Source organism: Micropterus salmoides, unplaced genomic scaffold, assembly GCF_014851395.1.
Source record: "Micropterus salmoides isolate LMB-PRFRI ecotype aquatic unplaced genomic scaffold, ASM1485139v1 Ms_hic_scaffold_674, whole genome shotgun sequence".
NCBI lineage: Eukaryota > Metazoa > Chordata > Actinopteri > Centrarchiformes > Centrarchidae > Micropterus > Micropterus salmoides.
The window spans coordinates 1-17,916 of record NW_024044431.1 but is presented as its reverse complement, the minus strand read 5'-3'; the positions used below and the strand labels follow the sequence as shown (position 1 = coordinate 17,916).

The 17,916-nt window shown below is 44.1% G+C and overlaps 14 non-coding genes across 14 annotated transcripts; all 14 read right to left on the bottom strand.

The window, feature by feature from the left end:
• Positions 1-1,809: 1,809 nt before the first annotated feature.
• trnaq-cug lies at positions 1,810-1,881 on the bottom strand. Its single transcript has one exon. It is a non-coding gene; the product is annotated as a tRNA-Gln (tRNA).
• Positions 1,882-2,198: 317 nt separating this feature from the next.
• On the bottom strand, positions 2,199-2,280 carry trnal-aag. Its single transcript has one exon. It is a non-coding gene; the product is annotated as a tRNA-Leu (tRNA).
• A 2,236-nt stretch (positions 2,281-4,516) lies between these two features.
• On the bottom strand, positions 4,517-4,587 carry trnaq-cug. The gene has a single exon. It is a non-coding gene; the product is annotated as a tRNA-Gln (tRNA).
• A 313-nt stretch (positions 4,588-4,900) lies between these two features.
• Positions 4,901-4,983, bottom strand: trnal-aag. Its single transcript has one exon. It is a non-coding gene; the product is annotated as a tRNA-Leu (tRNA).
• A 418-nt stretch (positions 4,984-5,401) lies between these two features.
• trnaw-cca lies at positions 5,402-5,473 on the bottom strand. The gene has a single exon. It is a non-coding gene; the product is annotated as a tRNA-Trp (tRNA).
• A 1,833-nt stretch (positions 5,474-7,306) lies between these two features.
• On the bottom strand, positions 7,307-7,378 carry trnaq-cug. Its single transcript has one exon. It is a non-coding gene; the product is annotated as a tRNA-Gln (tRNA).
• Positions 7,379-7,696: 318 nt separating this feature from the next.
• Positions 7,697-7,779, bottom strand: trnal-aag. The gene has a single exon. It is a non-coding gene; the product is annotated as a tRNA-Leu (tRNA).
• A 424-nt stretch (positions 7,780-8,203) lies between these two features.
• On the bottom strand, positions 8,204-8,275 carry trnaw-cca. Its single transcript has one exon. It is a non-coding gene; the product is annotated as a tRNA-Trp (tRNA).
• Positions 8,276-11,031: 2,756 nt separating this feature from the next.
• Positions 11,032-11,103, bottom strand: trnaq-cug. The gene has a single exon. It is a non-coding gene; the product is annotated as a tRNA-Gln (tRNA).
• Positions 11,104-11,422: 319 nt separating this feature from the next.
• trnal-aag lies at positions 11,423-11,505 on the bottom strand. The gene has a single exon. It is a non-coding gene; the product is annotated as a tRNA-Leu (tRNA).
• Positions 11,506-11,928: 423 nt separating this feature from the next.
• On the bottom strand, positions 11,929-12,000 carry trnaw-cca. Its single transcript has one exon. It is a non-coding gene; the product is annotated as a tRNA-Trp (tRNA).
• Positions 12,001-14,772: 2,772 nt separating this feature from the next.
• Positions 14,773-14,844, bottom strand: trnaq-cug. Its single transcript has one exon. It is a non-coding gene; the product is annotated as a tRNA-Gln (tRNA).
• Positions 14,845-15,163: 319 nt separating this feature from the next.
• On the bottom strand, positions 15,164-15,246 carry trnal-aag. The gene has a single exon. It is a non-coding gene; the product is annotated as a tRNA-Leu (tRNA).
• Positions 15,247-15,671: 425 nt separating this feature from the next.
• On the bottom strand, positions 15,672-15,743 carry trnaw-cca. Its single transcript has one exon. It is a non-coding gene; the product is annotated as a tRNA-Trp (tRNA).
• Positions 15,744-17,916: the final 2,173 nt, after the last annotated feature.

The window sequence follows — 17,916 nt, the reverse complement described above, 5'->3', positions numbered from 1 at the left end:
TTTTTCTAAGAATTTTGAGATAAATGGCAGGTTGGAGATTGGTGGAGAGGTAGGTGGATAAAGTGCACTGTTATGTGAGGTGGGTAGCTGTTGATGGATATTGTCCATTTTGGTTTTTGAGAAATGACATAAAATTATCACATTGAGAGATTGAATAGAGATGGGGTGGAAGATTATTCGGGGGGCGTGAAATTGTATTCATTGTGGAAAACAGGGCCCTAGCATTCCCTTTGTCAGATGATATCAGATGAGTGTAGTATTTGGGTTTTGCTGCAGAGAGGGAATCTTTGTAGTGGAGCATGTGGTTGTCATAAATGTCCTTGTGCATAACTAGTTTGCATTTTTTTATAATACATTGTCCACTGCTACACCCTTTCATGTATTGTACTGGTGGGAACTATACGAGGCTGCGGATAGCAACAAGTTAGCACCATCGCTAACAGTAAGCTAATGTCAAGCGGACACTGCTGGACGATGCCGTGAAACTGGGCTTAACATTATTTGGAAGGGTAAACATCTCTGCCCAGCAGGCGCTCCATTGAGCAGCAAACAGGTGGAGAAAACAACGACGTGCTCACTGACAGTCGGATCGTAACGTTAATTAAACTCTGTGGAAAATGTTAAACAGCACTGCGGGGCCGCAACGAGTCGGCGGACTCCCTGATAAGCTCAGAGTCATCCGAAGTTTGCCCAGAGGAAAAAACGCCGTGCGGCCTTTCTCCTCACGTGAGCCCTCAGCTGTGGTGGGTGAAATCATCTTTTATCATCCTGACTGTGCTGCTGCTCCGTGCGTGGGCCAAATTATTGTGCTGAATCGATTGATACTAGGCTATGGATTGCGGTTGTTGTCATGATGTTTTGTGATATGGCGTTCATGCTGCATTATCATTTGAGATTATTACACCAATATGCCGGCTCACTGCGCTGTATTAAAGGTACGGAGCCGGGAAGGAGATGTGTATTGGCGGACATTCTTTCCATTTTGATTGCAGGATGTCTTTGTGAAGGTGACTACAGAAAGGGTTTGGATCCCTAAAAAATGTCTGTGCGCGTCGTCATGGACTTCAGTGGTGTTGAGCTCACTGCTGTTTGCTTATGGCCTGTAGGCTCATTTTTCTGAGCGCATGTGTGTCGGCTTAAATATTGCATTCTTAATTTAGGTTTGTGACAGTGGTACTGTAACTTGCGATCTCTCTCTCTCTCGGTGAGCCATGCTGTTTGTTGACATGTTAAAAACACAGTAGCAAGAGAGCGTATTGTAGTTTTACTGGCATCTATGTTTTTGAAACCATTTTTATAAAATATTCTTCTTTATAAATAATTGCACAACTCTGTACAGACACATATTGTATATTTCAATGAAATTATTATATAGTCTAATATGAAACAGAACATCTATGCTCCGTGATGTTTGTAATCTTGAGTAGGCTTGTTCCCATTAAATGTTTTGTTCTTTGCTTTGCAGTCAATGCACTCGTACAAAAGCTGTAGTTTTTTAGTTTTTTTTTAAGGAAAGCTCAACTAGTGTATTTGAAGAACAATTGCCTAACACATGCAGATACAAACACATTATGGAACTCAAATTTGTTAACTGAACTGGTTTTAGTTTATGGACATTAGCAATCGGTAACATTAACTGTAAAATAAGAAACCAAAGTATGTCAGTCTGTGATTCCTTAACTCATATTTTAACGTAGTTTTCAACTAGTCTATATACTGTATAATAGAATTCCCGAAATTCGGTTTTGGCTTTTTGGTTTTAGTGTGCCACCCGAGGTTTTTCAGTGGCCCCATCTGGCCACAAAAGGCAGGCTCCACCGAGATTTGAACTCGGATCGCTGGATTCAGAGTCCAGAGTGCTAACCATTACACCATGGAACCACTACACTGAGACGGTAGGCAGTTCCCACATCGCCACGTAGATTATCTATGCAGAGAAAAAAGGTGGGGAAGCAGTCGGCGGGCGGGGTCTCCAGAACTATTTGACCCTGATTGCGATCGTTAACTTTGCTAGGAGTGCGGTGCTGAAAATAAAGCCTCCTCTGCTGCAGCTACTCCTGAAAGCAGCGTCGCAAAGGTTGTAGCTCTACTGCTCAAACTGGATGTTTAATTTATGCGCTTATCCCATAACATGCAGAGAACTTACTCGTTTTCCCTACTATCATGTGACAGGGAATTGCTCGGCTGAAAAATCTCACTGTCAGAAGTGGGATTCGAACCCACGCCTCGAGACGAGACTGCGACCTTAACGCAGCGCCTTAGACCGCTCGGCATCCTGACTGCAAATGGTCGGCAGTGGCGCCGCCAGGCGGGCCGGGGCCACGGCCACCCTAATAAAATTGTGGCAATGTTATATATACTGTATATATATTATGTAACTCCTGGGTTTGAGTTAAAGGTTCTTAGCAGCACATATGTGTTGTCATATCAGCTCTGTCACTTTAAGAGGGTAACCTCTGACCCTGAGCTGTACGACTGGGATGTTTATAGAGTTGAGAAGAGAAGGGGCCCACGCACTGAGCCTTGGGGCATCCCTGTGACCTATGACCTTATGACCTGAGGTAGTATTGGTATACAGTATATACAATATGACATAGTATAAACAGCACTGAAATAGAGAATGGTGAATAAATAAATGATAAGTGGTAACCAGTAACAGGTGGCTGATTAGAGACAGAGTTACTGGGTTAAAAAGATATGACCCCAACGTGATTTGAACACGTACCTTCTGATCTGGAGTCAGACCGCTACCATTGCGCCATGAGGTCTACAGAGAAGGGCAGGGACTCAGTCCGTACGGATGCATAGAGGGAGGGAGTTCCAAAGGTGAGGCGCACAATAGCTGAAGGCTCTGAACCCCATAGTGGACATGCGGGCAGAAGGAATGGAAGTAGTGAGGAAGAATAGGATCGGAGAGTTCGGGATGGGGCGTAGGGCTGAAGGAGTTCAGAGAGATAAGGAGGAGCAAAATTATGGAGAGCTTGAAGGTGAGGAGTAGAATTTTAAAATCAATACAGTATTTGACAGGGCCACAACAGTTGTGTTAGAAGTGGAGTAATTGTTCAGAGACTGGGTTCTGGTGAGATACGGGCAGCAAAGTTTGGACATTTTGCTAGGGTGGATTTGGAGCCAACAAGGAGAATTTCAGTTTTATCACTGTTTAGTTGGAGGAAGTTTTGAGTGAACCAGGTTTTAACTTCATCTAAGCAGTCAGTTAGAGAGACGGGGAGCAGAGACGTAGGTTTGGTGGACAAGTAGAGCTGGGTGTCATCGGCATAGCAGTGAAATTGGATATTATATTTCCTGAGAATAGAACCAAGGGGAAGTAGATAAATTATGAAAAGGAGGGGACCCGGGAATGATCCCTGGGGAACACACTGGTGACAGGTGAGAGTTGTGATCGAACATTTTTAAGTTGTACAAACTGAGTGCGGCCAGACAGGTATGATGTGAACCAGTTCAGATGGGTTGATGATACCAATGGAAGCTAGACGGTCCAGGAGGATATTGTGAGAGATTGTATCAAAGGCAGCAGTTAAATCGAGAAGGATCATATGGAAAGAAGACCTGAGTCAGCAGCCATTAGTAGGTCATTGGTGACCTTGACTAGGGCTGTTTCTGTGTTGCGGAGAGGCGAAAACCAGATTGAAACTGTTCATGGAGGTTATTGTTGATGAGATGATTACGGACCTGCGCAGCACCGTTTTTCTAAGAATTTTGAGATAAATGGCAGGTTGGAGATTGGTGGAGAGGTAGGTGGATAAAGTGCACTGTTATGTGAGGTGGGTAGCTGTTGATGGATATTGTCCATTTTGGTTTTTGAAAATGACATAAAATTATCACATTGAGAGATTGAATAAAGATGGGTGGAAGATTATTCGGGGGGCGTGAAATTGATTCATTGTGGAAAACAGGGCCCTAGCATTCCCTTTGTCAGATGATATCAGATGAGTGTAGTATTGGGTTTTGCTGCAGAGAGGGAATCTTTGTAGTGGAGCATGTGGTTGTCATAAATGTCCTTGTGCATAACTAGTTTGCATTTTTTTTTATAATACGTTTGTCACACTGCTACACCCTTTTCATGTATTGGTACTGTAACAGAAACATCTATGCTCCGTGATGTTGTAATCTGAGTAGGCTTGTTCCCATTAAATGTTTTGTTCTTTGCTTTGCAGTCAATGCACTCGTACAAAGCTGTATTTTTTTAGTTTTTTTTTAAGGAAAAGCTCAACTAGTGTATTTGAAGAACAATTGCCTAACACATGCAGATACATAACACATTATGGAACTCAAATTTGTTAACTGACTGGTTTTAGTTTATGGACATTAGGCATCGGTAACATTAACTGTAAAATAAGAAACCAAAGTATGTCAGTCTGTGTTCCTTAACTCATATTTTAACGTAGTTTTCAACTAGTCTATATACTGTATAATAGAATTCCCGAAATTCGGTTTTGGCTTTTTGGTTTTAGTGTGCCACCGAGGTTTTTCAGTGGCCCCATCTGGCCACAAAGGCAGGCTCCACCGAGATTTGAACTCGGATCGCTGGATTCAGAGTCCAGAGTGCTACCATTACACCATGGAACCACTACACTGAGACGGTAGGCAGTTCCTCAACATCGCCACGTAGATTATCTATGCAGAGAAAAAAGGTGGGAAGCAGTCGGCGGGCGGGGCTCCAGAACTATTTGACCCTGATTGCGATCGTTAACTTTGCTAGGAGTGCGTGCTGAAAATAAAGCCTCCTCTGCTGCAGCTACTCCTGAAAGCAGCGTCGCAAAGGTTGTAGCTCTACTGCTCAACTGGATGTTTAATTTATGCGCTTATCCCATAACATGCAGAGAACTTACTCGTTTTCCTACTATCATGTGACAGGGAATTGCTCGGCTGAAAAATCTCACTGTCAGAAGTGGGATTCGAACCCACGCTCGAGACGAGACTGCGACCTTAACGCAGCGCCTTAGACCGCTCGGCCATCTGACTGCAAATGGTCGCAGTGGCGCCGCCAGGCGGGGCCGGGGCACGGCCACCCTAATAAAATTGGTGGCAATGTTATATATACTGTATATATATTATGTAACTCCTGGGTTTGAGTTAAAAGGTTCTTAGCAGCACATATGTGTTTGTCATATCAGGCTCTGTCACTTTAAGAGGGTAACCTCTGACCCTGAGCTGTGACGACTGGATGTTTATAGAGTTGAGAAGAGAAGGGGCCCAAGCACTGAGCTTGGGGCATCCCTGTGACCTATGACCTTATGACCTGAGGTAGGTGTATTGGTATACAGTATACAATATGACATAGTATAAACAGCACTGAAATAGAGAATGGTGAATAAATAAATGAAAGTGGTAACCAGTAACAGGTGGCTGATTAGAGACAGAGTTACTGGTTAAAAAGATATGACCCCAACGTGATTTGAACACGTAACCTTCTGATCTGGAGTCAGACGCGCTACCGTTGCGCCATGAGGTCATACAGAGAAGGGCAGGGACTCAGTCGTACGGATGCATAGAGGGAGGGAGTTCCAAAGGTGAGGCGCACATAGCTGAAGGCTCTGAACCCCATAGGGACATGCGGGCAGAAGAATGGAAAGTAGTGAGGAAGAATAGGATCGGAGAGTTCGGGATGGGCGTAGGCTGAAGGAGTTCAGAGAGATAAGGAGGAGCAAAATTATGGAGAGCTTTGAGGTGAGAGTAGAATTTAAAATCAATACAGTATTTGACAGGAGCCACAACAGTTGTGTTAGAAGTGGAGTAATGTGTTCAGGACTGGGGTTCTGGTGAGAATACGGGCAGCAAAGTTTGGACATTTTGCTAGGGTGGATTTGGAGCCAACAAGGAGAATTTCAGTTTTATCACTGTTTAGTTGGAGGAAGTTTTGAGTGAACCAGGTTTTAACTTCATCTAAGCAGTCAGTTAGAGAAGACGGAGGGAGCAGAGACGTAGGTTGGTGGACAAGTAGAGCTGGGTGTCATCGCATAGCAGTGAAATTGGATATTATATTTCCTGAGAATAGAACCAAGGGAAGTAGATAAATATGAAAAGGAGGGGACCCGGGAATGATCCCTGGGGAACACCACTGGTGACAGGTGAGAGTTGTGATCGAACATTTTTAAGTTGTACAAACTGAGTGCGGCCAGACATATGATGTGAACCAGTTCAGTGATGTGTTGATGATACCAATGGAAGCTAGACGGTCCAGGAGGATATGTGAGAGATTGTATCAAAGGCAGCAGTTAAATCGAGAAGGATCAGTATGTAAGAAGACCTGAGTCAGCAGCCATAGTAGGTCATTGGTGACCTTGACTAGGGCTGTTTGTGCTGCGGAGAGGCCGAAAACCAGATTGAAACTGTTCGTGGAGGTTATTGTTGATGAGATGATTATGGACCTGCGCAGCAACCGTTTTTTCTAAGAATTTTGAGATAAATGGCAGGTTGGAGATTGGTGGAGAGGTAGGTGGATAAAGTGCACCATTGCAGACATTGCAGGATGTCTTTGTGAAGGTGACTACAGAAAGGGTTTGGATCCCTAAAAAAATGTCTGTGCGCGTCGTCATGGACTTCAGTGGTGTTGAGCTCACTGCTGTTTGCTTATGGCCCTGTAGGCTCATTTGTTCTGAGCGCATGTGTGTCGGCTTAAATATTGCATTCTTAATTTAGGTTTGTGACAGTGGTACTGTAACTTGCGATCTCTCTCTCTCTCGGTGGAGCCATGCTGTTTGTTGACATGTTAAAACACAGTAGCAAGAGCGTATTGTAGTTTTACTGGCATCTATGTTTTGAAACCATTTTTATAAAATATTCTTCTTTATAAATAATTGCACAACTCTGTACAGACACATATTGTATATTTCAATGAAATTATTATATAGTCTAATATGAAACAGAAACATCTATGCTCCGTGATGTTTGTAATCTTGAGTAGGCTTGTTCCCATTAAATGTGTTCTTTGCTTTGCAGTCAATGCACTCGTACAAAAGCTGTAGTTTTTTAGTTTTTTTTTAAGGAAAAGCTCAACTAGTGTATTTGAAGAACATTGCCTAACACATGCAGATACATAACACATTATGGAACTCAAATTTGTTAACTGAACTGGTTTTAGTTTATGGACATTAGGCAATCGGTAACATTAACTGTAAAATAAGAAACCAAAGTATGTCAGTCTGTGATTCCTTAACTCATATTTTAACGTAGTTTTCAACTAGTCTATATACTGTATAATAGAATTCCCGAAATTCGGTTTTGGCTTTTTGGTTTTAGTGTGCCACCCGAGGTTTTTCAGTGGCCCCATCTGGCCACAAAAGGCAGGCTCCACCGAGATTTGAACTCGGATCGCTGGATTCAGAGTCCAGAGTGCTAACCATTACACCATGGAACCACTACACTGAGACGGTAGGCAGTTCCTCACATCGCCACGTAGATTATCTATGCAGAGAAAAAGGTGGGGAAGCAGTCGGCGGGCGGGGGTCTCCAGAACTATTTGACCCTGATTGCGATCGTTAACTTTGCTAGGAGTGCGGTGCTGAAAATAAAGCCTCCTCTGCTGCAGCTACTCCTGAAAGCAGCGTCGCAAAGGTTGTAGCTCTACTGCTCAAACTGGATGTTTAATTTATGCGCTTATCCCATAACATGCAGAGAACTTACTCGTTTTCCCTACTATCATGTGACAGGGAATTGCTCGGCTGAAAAATCTCACTGTCAGAAGTGGGATTCGAACCCACGCCTCGAGACGAGACTGCGACCTTAACGCAGCGCCTTAGACCGCTCGGCCATCCTGACTGCAATGGTCGGCAGTGGCGCCGCCAGGCGGGGCCGGGGCCACGGCCACCCTAATAAAATTGGTGGCAATGTTATATATACTGTATATATATTATGTAACTCCTGGGTTTGAGTTAAAAGGTTCTTAGCAGCACATATGTGTTGTCATATCAGGCTCTGTCACTTTAAGAGGGTAACCTCTGACCCTGAGCTGTGACGGACTGGGATGTTTATAGAGTTGAGAAGAGAAGGGGCCCAAGCACTGAGCCTTGGGGCACCCTGTGACCTATGACCTTGACCTGAGGTAGGTGTATTGGTATACAGTATATACAATATGACATAGTATAAACAGCACTGAAATAGAGAATGGTGAATAAATAAATGATAAGTGGTAACCAGTAAACAGGTGGCTGATTAGAGACAGAGTTACTGGGTTAAAAAGATATGACCCCAACGTGATTTGAACACGTAACCTTCTGATCTGGAGTCAGACGCGCTACCGTTGCGCCATGAGGTCATACAGAGAAGGGCAGGGACTCAGTCGTACGGATGCATAGAGGGAGGTTCCAAAGGTGAGGCGCACAATAGCTGAAGGCTCTGAACCCCATAGTGGACATGCGGGCAGAAGGAATGGAAAGTAGTGAGGAAGAATAGGATCGGAGAGTTCGGGATGGGCGTAGGGCTGAAGGAGTTCAGAGAGATAAGGAGGAGCAAAATTATGGAGCTTTGAAGGTGAGGAGTAGAATTTTAAAATCAATACAGTATTTGACAGGGAGCCACAACAGTTGTGTTAGAAGTGGAGTAATGTGTTCAGAGACTGGGGTTCTGGTGAGAATACGGGCAGCAAAGTTTGGACATTTTGCTAGGGTGGATTTGGAGCCAACAAGGAGAATTTCAGTTTTATCACTGTTTAGTTGGAGGAAGTTTTGAGTGAACCAGGTTTTAACTTCATCTAAGCAGTCAGTTAGAGAAGACGGAGGGAGCAGAGACGTAGGTTTGGTGGACAAGTAGAGCTGGGTGTCATCGGCATAGCAGTGAAATTGGATATTATATTTCCTGAGAATAGAACCAAGGGGAAGTAGATAAATTATGAAAAGGAGGGGACCCGGGAATGATCCCTGGGGAACACCACTGGTGACAGGTGAGAGTTGTGATCGAACATTTTTAAGTTGTACAAACTGAGTGCGGCCAGACAGGTATGATGTGAACCAGTTCAGAGATGTGTTGATGATACCAATGGAAGCTAGACGGTCCAGGAGGATATTGTGAGAGATTGTATCAAAGGCAGCAGTTAAATCGAGAAGGATCAGTATGGTAAGAAGACCTGAGTCAGCAGCCATTAGTAGGTCATTGGTGACCTTGACTAGGGCTGTTTCTGTGCTGCGGAGAGGCCGAAAACCAGATTGAAACTGTTCGTGGAGGTTATTGTTGATGAGATGATTATGGACCTGCGCAGCAACCGTTTTTTCTAAGAATTTTGAGATAAATGGCAGGTTGGAGATTGGTGGAGAGGTAGGTGGATAAAGTGCACTGTTATGTGAGGTGGGTAGCTGTTGATGGATATTGTCCATTTTGGTTTTTGAAAATGACATAAAATTATCACATTGAGAGATTGAATAGATGGGGTGGAAGATTATTCGGGGGGCGTGAAATTGTATTCATTGTGGAAAACAGGGCCCTAGCATTCCCTTTGTCAGATGATATCAGATGAGTGTAGTATTTGGGTTTTGCTGCAGAGAGGGAATCTTTGTAGTGGAGCATGTGGTTGTCATAAATGTCCTTGTGCATAACTAGTTTGCATTTTTTTATATACTTTGTCACACTGCTACACCCTTTCATGTATTGTACTGTGTGTGAGAACTATACGAGGCTGCGGATAGCAACAAGTTAGCACCATCGCTAACAGTAAGCTAATCAAGCGGACACTGCTGGACGATGCCGTGAAACTGGGCTTAACATTATTTGGAAGGGTAAACATCTCTGCCCAGCAGGCGCTCCATTGAGCAGCAAACAGGTGGAGGAAAACAACGTGCTCACTGACAGTCGGATCGTAACGTTAATTAAACTCTGTGGAAAATGTTAAACAGCACTGCGGGGCCGCAACGAGTCGGCGGACTCCCTGAATAAGTCAGAGTCATCCAGAAGTTTGCCCAGAGGAAAAAACGCCGTGCGGCCTTTCTCCTCACGTGAGCCCTCAGCTGTGGTGGGTGAAATCATCTTTTATCATCCTGACTGTGCTGCTGCTCCGTGCGTGGGCCAAATTATTGTGCTGAATCGATTGATACTAGGCTATGGATTGCGGTTGTTGTCATGATGTTGTTGTGATATAGGCGCGTTCATGCTGCATTATCATTTGAGATTATTACACCAATATGCCGGCTCGCTGCGCTGTATTAAAGGTACGGAGCCGGGAAGGAGATGTATATTGGCGGACATTCTTTCCATTTTGATTGCAGGATGTCTTTGTGAAGGTGACTACAGAAAGGGTTTGGATCCCTAAAAAAGTCTGTGCGCGTCGTCGTGGACTTCAGTGGTGTTGAGCTCACTGCTGTTTGCTTATGGCCCTGTAGGCTCATTTGTTCTGAGCGCATGTGTGTCGGCTTAAATATTGCATTCTTAATTTAGGTTTGTGACAGTGGTACTGTAACTTGCGATCTCTCTCTCTCTCGGTGGAGCCATGCTGTTTGTTGACATGTTAAAAACACAGTAGCAAGAGAGCGTATTGTAGTTTTACTGGCATCTATGTTTTGAAACCATTTTTATAAAATATTCTTCTTTATAAATTTGCACAACTCTGTACAGACACATATTGTATATTTCAATGAAATTATTATATAGTCTAATATGAAACAGAAACATCTATGCTCCGTGATGTTTGTAATCTTGAGTAGGCTTGTTCCCATTAAATGTTTTGTTCTTTGCTTTGCAGTCAATGCACTCGTACAAAAGCTGTAGTTTTTTAGTTTTTTTTTAAGGAAAAGCTCAACTAGTGTATTTGAAGAACAATTGCCTAACACATGCAGATACATAACACATTATGGAACTCAAATTTGTTAACTGAACTGGTTTTAGTTTATGGACATTAGGCAATCGGTAACATTAACTGTAAAATAAGAAACCAAAGTATGTCAGTCTGTGATTCCTTAACTCATATTTTAACGTAGTTTTCAACTAGTCTATATACTGTATAAAGTTCCCGAAATTCGGTTTTGGCTTTTTGGTTTTAGTGTGCCACCCGAGGTTTTTCAGTGGCCCCATCTGGCCACAAAAGGCAGGCTCCACCGAGATTTGAACTCGGATCGCTGGATTCAGAGTCCAGAGTGCTAACCATTACACCATGGAACCACTACACTGAGACGGTAGGCAGTTCCTCACATCGCCACGTAGATTATCTATGCAGAGAAAAAAGGTGGGGAAGCAGTCGGCGGGCGGGGGTCTCCAGAACTATTTGACCCTGATTGCGATCGTTAACTTTGCTAGGAGTGCGGTGCTGAAAATAAAGCCTCCTCTGCTGCAGCTACTCCTGAAAGCAGCGTCGCAAAGGTTGTAGCTCTACTGCTCAAACTGGATGTTTAATTTATGCGCTTATCCCATAACATGCAGAGAACTTACTCGTTTTCCCTACTATCATGTGACAGGGAATTGCTCGGCTGAAAAATCTCACTGTCAGAAGTGGGATTCGAACCCACGCCTCGAGACGAGACTGCGACCTTAACGCAGCGCCTTAGACCGCTCGGCCATCCTGACTGCAATGGTCGGCAGTGGCGCCGCCAGGCGGGGCCGGGGCCACGGCCACCCTAATAAAATTGGTGGCAATGTTATATATACTGTATATATATGTAACTCCTGGGTTTGAGTTAAAAGGTTCTTAGCAGCACATATGTGTTGTCATATCAGGCTCTGTCACTTTAAGAGGGTAACCTCTGACCCTGAGCTGTGACGACTGGGATGTTTATAGAGTTGAGAAGAGAAGGGGCCCAAGCACTGAGCCTTGGGGCATCCCTGTGACCTATGACCTTATGACCTGAGGTAGGTGTATTGGTATACAGTATATACAATATGACATAGTATAAACAGCACTGAAATAGAGAATGGTGAATAAATAAATGATAAGTGGTAACCAGTAAACAGGTGGCTGATTAGAGACAGAGTTACTGGGTTAAAAAGATATGACCCCAACGTGATTTGAACACGTAACCTTCTGATCTGGAGTCAGACGCGCTACCGTTGCGCCATGAGGTCATACAGAGAAGGGCAGGGACTCAGTCGTACGGATGCATAGAGGGAGGGAGTTCCAAAGGTGAGGCGCACAATAGCTGAAGGCTCTGAACCCCATAGTGGACATGCGGGCAGAAGGAATGGAAAGTAGTGAGGAAGAATAGGATCGGAGAGTTCGGGATGGGGCGTAGGGCTGAAGGAGTTCAGAGAGATAAGGAGGAGCAAAATTATGGAGAGCTTTGAAGGTGAGGAGTAGAATTTTAAAATCAATACAGTATTTGACAGGGAGCCACAACAGTTGTGTTAGAAGTGGAGTAATGTGTTCAGAGACTGGGGTTCTGGTGAGAATACGGGCAGCAAAGTTTGGACATTTTGCTAGGGTGGATTTGGAGCCAACAAGGAGAATTTCAGTTTTATCACTGTTTAGTTGGAGGAAGTTTTGAGTGAACCAGGTTTTAACTTCATCTAAGCAGTCAGTTAGAGAAGACGGAGGGAGCAGAGACGTAGGTTTGGTGGACAAGTAGAGCTGGGTGTCATCGGCATAGCAGTGAAATTGGATATTATATTTCCTGAGAATAGAACCAAGGGAAGTAGATAAATTATGAAAAGGAGGGGACCCGGGAATGATCCCTGGGGAACACCACTGGTGACAGGTGAGAGTTGTGATCGAACATTTTTAAGTTGTACAAACTGAGTGCGGCCAGACAGGTATGATGTGAACCAGTTCAGTGATGTGTTGATGATACCAATGGAAGCTAGACGGTCCAGGAGGATATTGTGAGAGATTGTATCAAAGGCAGCAGTTAAATCGAGAAGGATCAGTATGGAAGAAGACCTGAGTCAGCAGCCATTAGTAGGTCATTGGTGACCTTGACTAGGGCTGTTTCTGTGCTGCGGAGAGGCCGAAAACCAGATTGAAACTGTTCGTGGAGGTTATTGTTGATGAGATGATTATGGACCTGCGCAGCAACCGTTTTTTCTAAGAATTTTGAGATAAATGGCAGGTTGGAGATTGGTGGAGAGGTAGGTGGATAAAGTGCACTGTTATGTGAGGTGGGTAGCTGTTGATGGATATTGTCCATTTTGGTTTTTGAAAATGACATAAAATTATCACATTGAGAGATTGAATAAGATGGGGTGGAAGATTATTCGGGGGGCGTGAAATTGTATTCATTGTGGAAAACAGGGCCCTAGCATTCCCTTTGTCAGATGATATCAGATGAGTGTAGTATTTGGGTTTTGCTGCAGAGAGGGAATCTTTGTAGTGGAGCATGTGGTTGTCATAAATGTCCTTGTGCATAACTAGTTTGCATTTTTTTTATAATATTTGTCACACTGCTACACCCTTTCATGTATTGTACTGTGTGTGAGAACTATACGAGGCTGCGGATAGCAACAAGTTAGCACCATCGCTAACAGTAAGCTAACGTCAAGCGGACACTGCTGGACGATGCCGTGAAACTGGGCTTAACATTATTTGGAAGGGTAAACATCTCTGCCCAGCAGGCGCTCCATTGAGCAGCAAACAGGTGGAGGAAAACAACGACGTGCTCACTGACAGTCGGATCGTAACGTTAATTAAACTCTGTGGAAAATGTTAAACAGCACTGCGGGGCCGCAACGAGTCGGCGGACTCCCTGAATAAGTTCAGAGTCATCCAGAAGTTTGCCCAGAGGAAAAAACGCCGTGCGGCCTTTCTCCTCACGTGAGCCCTCAGCTGTGGTGGGTGAAATCATCTTTTATCATCCTGACTGTGCTGCTGCTCCGTGCGTGGGCCAAATTATTGTGCTGAATCGATTGATACTAGGCTATGGATTGCGGTTGTTGTCATGATGTTGTTGTGATATAGGCGCGTTCATGCTGCATTATCATTTGAGATTATTACACCAATATGCCGGCTCGCTGCGCTGTATTAAAGGTACGGAGCCGGGAAGGAGATGTATATTGGCGGACATTCTTTCCATTTTGATTGCAGGATGTCTTTGTGAAGGTGACTACAGAAAGGGTTTGGATCCCTAAAAAAATGTCTGTGCGCGTCGTCGTGGACTTCAGTGGTGTTGAGCTCACTGCTGTTTGCTTATGGCCCTGTAGGCTCATTTGTTCTGAGCGCATGTGTGTCGGCTTAAATATTGCATTCTTAATTTAGGTTTGTGACAGTGGTACTGTAACTTGCGATCTCTCTCTCTCTCGGTGGAGCCATGCTGTTTGTTGACATGTTAAAAACACAGTAGCAAGAGAGCGTATTGTAGTTTTACTGGCATCTATGTTTTGAAACCATTTTTATAAAATATTCTTCTTTATAAATAATTGCACAACTCTGTACAGACACATATTGTTATTTCAATGAAATTATTATATAGTCTAATATGAAACAGAAACATCTATGCTCCGTGATGTTTGTAATCTTGAGTAGGCTTGTTCCCATTAAATGTTTTGTTCTTTGCTTTGCAGTCAATGCACTCGTACAAAAGCTGTAGTTTTTTAGTTTTTTTTAAGGAAAAGCTCAACTAGTGTATTTGAAGAACAATTGCCTAACACATGCAGATACATAACACATTATGGAACTCAAATTTGTTAACTGAACTGGTTTTAGTTTATGGACATTAGGCAATCGGTAACATTAACTGTAAAATAAGAAACCAAAGTATGTCAGTCTGTGATTCCTTAACTCATATTTTAACGTAGTTTTCAACTAGTCTATATACTGTATAATAGAATTCCCGAAATTCGGTTTTGGCTTTTGGTTTTAGTGTGCCACCCGAGGTTTTTCAGTGGCCCCATCTGGCCACAAAAGGCAGGCTCCACCGAGATTTGAACTCGGATCGCTGGATTCAGAGTCCAGAGTGCTAACCATTACACCATGGAACCACTACACTGAGACGGTAGGCAGTTCCTCACATCGCCACGTAGATTATCTATGCAGAGAAAAAAGGTGGGGAAGCAGTCGGCGGGCGGGGGTCTCCAGAACTATTTGACCCTGATTGCGATCGTTAACTTTGCTAGGAGTGCGGTGCTGAAAATAAAGCCTCCTCTGCTGCAGCTACTCCTGAAAGCAGCGTCGCAAAGGTTGTAGCTCTACTGCTCAAACTGGATGTTTAATTTATGCGCTTATCCCATAACATGCAGAGAACTTACTCGTTTTCCCTACTATCATGTGACAGGGAATTGCTCGGCTGAAAAATCTCACTGTCAGAAGTGGGATTCGAACCCACGCCTCGAGACGAGACTGCGACCTTAACGCAGCGCCTTAGACCGCTCGGCCATCCTGACTGCAATGGTCGGCAGTGGCGCCGCCAGGCGGGGCCGGGGCCACGGCCACCCTAATAAAATTGGTGGCAATGTTATATTACTGTATATATATTATGTAACTCCTGGGTTTGAGTTAAAAGGTTCTTAGCAGCACATATGTGTTGTCATATCAGGCTCTGTCACTTTAAGAGGGTAACCTCTGACCCTGAGCTGTGACGACTGGGATGTTTATAGAGTTGAGAAGAGAAGGGGCCCAAGCACTGAGCCTTGGGGCATCCCTGTGACCTATGACCTTATGACCTGAGGTAGGTGTATTGGTATACAGTATATACAATATGACATAGTATAAACAGCACTGAAATAGAGAATGGTGAATAAATAAATGATAAGTGGTAACCAGTAAACAGGTGGCTGATTAGAGACAGAGTTACTGGGTTAAAAAGATATGACCCCAACGTGATTTGAACACGTAACCTTCTGATCTGGAGTCAGACGCGCTACCGTTGCGCCATGAGGTCATACAGAGAAGGGCAGGGACTCAGTCGTACGGATGCATAGAGGGAGGGAGTTCCAAAGGTGAGGCGCACAATAGCTGAAGGCTCTGAACCCCATAGTGGACATGCGGGCAGAAGGAATGGAAAGTAGTGAGGAAGAATAGGATCGGAGAGTTCGGGATGGGGCGTAGGGCTGAAGGAGTTCAGAGAGATAAGGAGGAGCAAAATTATGGAGAGCTTTGAAGGTGAGGAGTAGAATTTTAAAATCAATACAGTATTTGACAGGGAGCCACAACAGTTGTGTTAGAAGTGGAGTAATGTGTTCAGAGACTGGGGTTCTGGTGAGAATACGGGCAGCAAAGTTTGGACATTTTGCTAGGGTGGATTTGGAGCCAACAAGGAGAATTTCAGTTTTATCACTGTTTAGTTGGAGGAAGTTTTGAGTGAACCAGGTTTTAACTTCATCTAAGCAGTCAGTTAGAGAAGACGGAGGGAGCAGAGACGTAGGTTTGGTGGACAAGTAGAGCTGGGTGTCATCGGCATAGCAGTGAAATTGGATATTATATTTCCTGAGAATAGAACCAAGGGGAAGTAGATAAATTATGAAAAGGAGGGGACCCGGGAATGATCCCTGGGGAACACCACTGGTGACAGGTGAGAGTTGTGATCGAACATTTTTAAGTTGTACAAACTGAGTGCGGCCAGACAGGTATGATGTGAACCAGTTCAGTGATGTGTTGATGATACCAATGGAAGCTAGACGGTCCAGGAGGATATTGTGAGAGATTGTATCAAAGGCAGCAGTTAAATCGAGAAGGATCAGTATGGTAAGAACCTGAGTCAGCAGCCATTAGTAGGTCATTGGTGACCTTGACTAGGGCTGTTTCTGTGCTGCGGAGAGGCCGAAAACCAGATTGAAACTGTTCGGAGGTTATTGTTGATGAGATGATTATGGACCTGCGCAGCAACCGTTTTTTCTAAGAATTTTGAGATAAATGGCAGGTTGGAGATTGGTGGAGAGGTAGGTGGATAAAGTGCACTGTTATGTGAGGTGGGTAGCTGTTGATGGATATTGTCCATTTTGGTTTTTGAAAATGACATAAAATTATCACATTGAGAGATTGAATAAGATGGGGTGGAAGATTATTCGGGGGGCGTGAAATTGTATTCATTGTGGAAAACAGGGCCCTAGCATTCCCTTTGTCAGATGATATCAGATGAGTGTAGTATTTGGGTTTTGCTGCAGAGAGGGAATCTTTGTAGTGGAGCATGTGGTTGTCATAAATGTCCTTGTGCATAACTAGTTTGCATTTTTTTTATAATACGTTTGTCACACTGCTACACCCTTTCATGTATTGTACTGTGTGTGAGAACTATACGAGGCTGCGGATAGCAACAAGTTAGCACCATCGCTAACAGTAAGCTAACGTCAAGCGGACACTGCTGGACGATGCCGTGAAACTGGGCTTAACATTATTTGGAAGGGTAAACATCTCTGCCCAGCAGGCGCTCCATTGAGCAGCAAACAGGTGGAGGAAAACAACGACGTGCTCACTGACAGTCGGATCGTAACGTTAATTAAACTCTGTGGAAAATGTTAAACAGCACTGCGGGGCCGCAACGAGTCGGCGGACTCCCTGAATAAGTCAGAGTCATCCAGAAGTTTGCCCAGAGGAAAAAACGCCGTGCGGCCTTTCTCCTCACGTGAGCCCTCAGCTGTGGTGGGTGAAATCATCTTTTATCATCCTGACTGTGCTGCTGCTCCGTGCGTGGGCCAAATTATTGTGCTGAATCGATTGATACTAGGCTATGGATTGCGGTTGTTGTCATGATGTTGTTGTGATATAGGCGCGTTCATGCTGCATTATCATTTGAGATTATTACACCAATATGCCGGCTCGCTGCGCTGTATTAAAGGTACGGAGCCGGGAAGGAGATGTATATTGGCGGACATTCTTTCCATTTTGATTGCAGGATGTCTTTGTGAAGGTGACTACAGAAAGGGTTTGGATCCCTAAAAAAATGTCTGTGCGCGTCGTCGTGGACTTCAGTGGTGTTGAGCTCACTGCTGTTTGCTTATGGCCCTGTAGGCTCATTTGTTCTGAGCGCATGTGTGTCGGCTTAAATATTGCATTCTTAATTTAGGTTTGTGACAGTGGTACTGTAACTTGCGATCTCTCTCTCTCTCGGTGGAGCC